The sequence below is a fragment of the Rutidosis leptorrhynchoides genome, chromosome 2 (genome assembly GCF_046630445.1).
Source record: "Rutidosis leptorrhynchoides isolate AG116_Rl617_1_P2 chromosome 2, CSIRO_AGI_Rlap_v1, whole genome shotgun sequence".
Classification (NCBI taxonomy): domain Eukaryota; kingdom Viridiplantae; phylum Streptophyta; class Magnoliopsida; order Asterales; family Asteraceae; genus Rutidosis; species Rutidosis leptorrhynchoides.
In genome coordinates, this window is record NC_092334.1 from 146,832,838 (window position 1) to 146,837,191 (window position 4,354).

The following is a 4,354-nucleotide window of genomic DNA, read 5'->3' on the forward strand; positions in this document are numbered from 1 at the left end:
TGCAAGAAGCGTTGGGAACGCGTTTAGACATGAGCACCGCATATCATCCTCAAACCGATGGACAAAGCGAACGTACAATCCAAACCTTGGAAGACATGTTACGAGCTTGCGTGGTTGATTTCGGAAAAGCTTGGGACAAGCACTTACCTCTCGCCGAGTTCTCTTATAACAATAGTTATCACGCGAGTATTAAAGCCGCACCTTTTGAAGCGCTATATGGCCGCAAATGTCGTTCACCTATTTGTTGGGCCGAGGTAGGCGACGTGCAAATCACCGGACCCGAACTCATTCACGAAACCACCGAGAAAATCGTTCAAATCCGAGATAGGCTTAGGACGGCCCGAAGTCGTCAAAAGAGCTATACCGACAAACGACGCAACGATCTTGAATTTCAAGTCGGTGACCGAGTAATGTTAAAAGTCGCGCCTTGGAAAGGTGTAATCCGTTTTGGGAAACGCGGGAAGCTGAATCCAAGGTATATTGGTCCTTTCGAAATCTTGGAGCGTATTGGAACCGTTGCGTATCGTTTAGATCTTCCGCCTCAATTGAACTCCGTTCATCCTACCTTCCATGTATCTAACTTGAAAAAGTGTCTTGCCGAACCCGATATCGTCATTCCTCTCGAGGAACTTACTATTGATGACAAACTTCATTTTTTGAAGGAACCGGTTGAAATTGTGGACACCTCCGTCAAGACATTGAAACAAAGCCGAATCCCGATTGTCAAGGTTCGTTGGAATGCCAAAAGAGGACCCGAGTTTACTTGGGAAAGACAAGACCAAATGCAAAGGAAGTATCCTCATCTATTTGTGAATTCAGAAACGCAAGATCTCGAGGAAGAAACAACGACTACTATGCCTACTTAAATCTCGGGACGAAATTTCTTTTAAGGAGTAGGTAATGTAACATCCCGCCTTTTTCCATTTACTTTTCCGTTATACTAATATAAAGTCCGTTATATGTTTATAACATCTCCCGTTGATAAGCGTTTTAAATTATCTCGTTTAGGTAATTCACGCACCCGAACGAAAGTTGAGGGACTAAACTTGACAAGGGATCAAACCCTTGACTAGGTCAAAGGGTCAAACCCCTTTCACCCATTCATTATCATCCCCATCTCTCTCTTTCTCTCTAGCAAGAACACACCCCCATTTACAAAATTCATTCAATCATCATCTAAATCCGATATAGGAGGCTTACAACAAAATAAATTACATATTAGTGATTCTCTCTTCATCCTCTTCATTTTGGTACCAACCTCATCTCGTTTGGGTAACATTTCTAAAACACTAGTTTTCTTTAAATTTGTGTTCTTGACTTAAAAGTATGTTAATTAGTGTCTATGGCTCATTGTGATGTCGTGTATGTAATTTGTATGCTCGATTTGTTGTTTTTGGTGTAACTAGTTCATTATGAAAATTACTTGCTAAATCCTTGATTTTGGATGATCAAATGTTATTAGATTGTTAATGTGCATGTTTTAAAAGTGTTACTAGTATCATTAGCTTCATTTTGATGTATAGATTGATTAAAGAAACTTCATAAACGCGATTATTGATTTTGTGAACTTTTGGTTAGGGTTGACAACTCTTAAAACGAACTTTTGATGCGTTGAATGCTTGTTAATGTTATTGATAAGTGTTTAGTTGTATTACATGTTTCATTACCTTCAAAACGGCATATCATATGTATAAATTGGATTCCCGAAACTTAAATTGCAATTGATAAACTTGAAACTTGAAAATAAACCTCTATTGATCACTTGTCGGGATTTCGGTTATAGTATATGATGTTTTTGCTTGATGAAAAGTGCTTAGTTGCGTTCCTTGTCGAAAGAGCTTTCCGATGATATAAGATACATATCTTGATTGTTTACGGGTCATGAAATGTGTTGGTTTGTGTTTTGGTTCGTGCACTTAGGAAATACAGCAAACAGGGCCTGGAAAACGATCTGGACGCCGTCTAGCTTCTCGGGACGCTGTCCCAAACTTAAAACTGGGACGCCGTCTAGCTTCTCGGGACGCCGTCCCAATCTTAAAACCGGGACGCCGTCTAGCCAATTGGGACGCCGTCCCATTGTACTAAAACGGGCTGTTTACTTTGGTCATTTGACATAAAAATGTTTGCTATGCTACGGACCTCCGATTAACATGAAACTTGGCCAACATGCTCATATATGATTATATAACTTAGAAAAATTGTCGGATACCCAACCCGACCCCGTTGACTTTTCTGTTGACTTTGACCCGACCAAGTTGACTTTTAATCAAACTTAACCAAATAATTGTGTAATCGTTCTAACATGTTTTTATACTTGTACCTTGCATGAAACATGACAATTTGATTCACATGCTATTATGATCGAGTCTTAACGAGCCATAGGACTAATTGAACATCTTTGACCTATTGTGTTTACCGTTATTGATACAAACCTATTGTTTAGGTCAAGACTAGCATTGTTCTTTGCACACATTTACTTGTCGAAGTACTTTACTACTCGTGCACTCAAGGTGAGATCATAGTCCCACTTTTACTCTTTTTGAACTTACATTTGGGATGAGAAAACATAAACATTTCTTTACTAAGTGAACACAAGTACAGGAAAACAAACATTCTACATACGAGTTTAGAACAAAATCCTCAATTCGATTATCATTAGTTACACTTGCCGGGTGTAAGCGAGAACTTATGTTGTATGGATCCATATGGGTTTGACAAACCCTCATTCAAACGGTTCGCTACCGTTTACGAATGAAATATATTTTCGAGAAACAGTGTATGTTCTAGCACTAAGTGATGGGGTTCAATGGAAGGAAACGTTAAGCATTGATAATTGGGTGCTCGTGAAACAAACTTTTGGAATGTATTACTATCATTTCATTGATGCAAATCTTGTGGTTCACTTGTACTTACTTACTTAAACCTATGATTTCACCAACGTTTTCGTTGACAGATTTCTATGTTTTTCTCAGGTCCTTGAACGATACATGATACATGCTTCTGCTCATTATTTGATACTTGCATTGGATGTCGAGTATATGTGCATTTCATGGAGCGTCTTTTGAATTTACCTTAAACCGTGTCGCCTAGTTTTCATTCGTATTATAACGTTGTAACTTAACTATTGGTTGAACAATTCTTGTAAACTTTGGGAACAATCTTTATTTTGAAATGAAGGCGACATATTTTGGTCAAACTTTGTCTTAAAGACTTATGACCACGTAACGGGACCTAAGTAGACGGCGCCGTCAAACATGATTTGGTCGGGTCGCTACAACAACTGAATAAAAAACGGGCAGTAAGATTTGAAGATAATGATGTTGTTACTTGTCTAGTAAGAATGAGACAAAATGAAGGCAAGTTTGAAAGTGAAAAAGAAAAATAATAGTGATAATATCTTGGAAATAGGGAGGCTGATGGTGTTACAAAACAAAGCTGTGATGCAAAGACTAGGGTTGAAGAAGACGCTACAATGACATGTATTTGAACAAGATCATCTCCAAAACCTTTGTTAGAGTTTCGTCTTCGACGTACAGGCTTCCTCACTTGGCTCTTCAATATCAACTCACTGTTCTTGTATTTTCGCCACCTCTGCGACACGTTGTAATGAATCCACATATGTTTTATTTTTCGGTTTACTTGCTATGTTGCATACAAACAGCCTATGTGATAAATCACCATTTTGTTTACGTTTAGTCGTATATTTTCTTACACTGAAACCAACTTTTTCCGCATAACTTTGATACATAACTAATGCTTCCTCGAGTGAATTAAACACCATTCCTACGACCGGTTTGTATATCGTTTGAACTTCTGGTATGAAGTATTTGCTACCATTTGGGATATAGAATGGAACCCTTGAGCTCGATGCGCCTATTGAGAGTTCTTTAGAATATAATAGTGAATAAATAAATGGTCTGTGACATAATTTGTAACAAAATTTGTTTAAAAAAAGTCAATCTGTAACAAATGAATTATATTGACTAATCGTGGGAGTCGAAAACCATGATCGTATATTATTCATCAACAACAAACACATAGAAATTGACCATGTTCGTATTCATATGATAATTTCAAAAAATTGAAAACAATCTTTTCAGAAAATATATACAATCAGCAGATACATTAAATACACCAGATACAATCTGCACTAAACGTGGCATTGTGGGAATATATCAGATACATGTCATTGTTCGAATACAACAGATACATCATATACACTATGTACATACATCAGATACATCAGATACATAGATATAAATACATCAGAAGTTCGAAACGTTTAACTTCGATTCGTAGAGGACTCGGGAATTCATGACTAACGCTAAATGCTTCCAAATCCCATGAGTCAAAC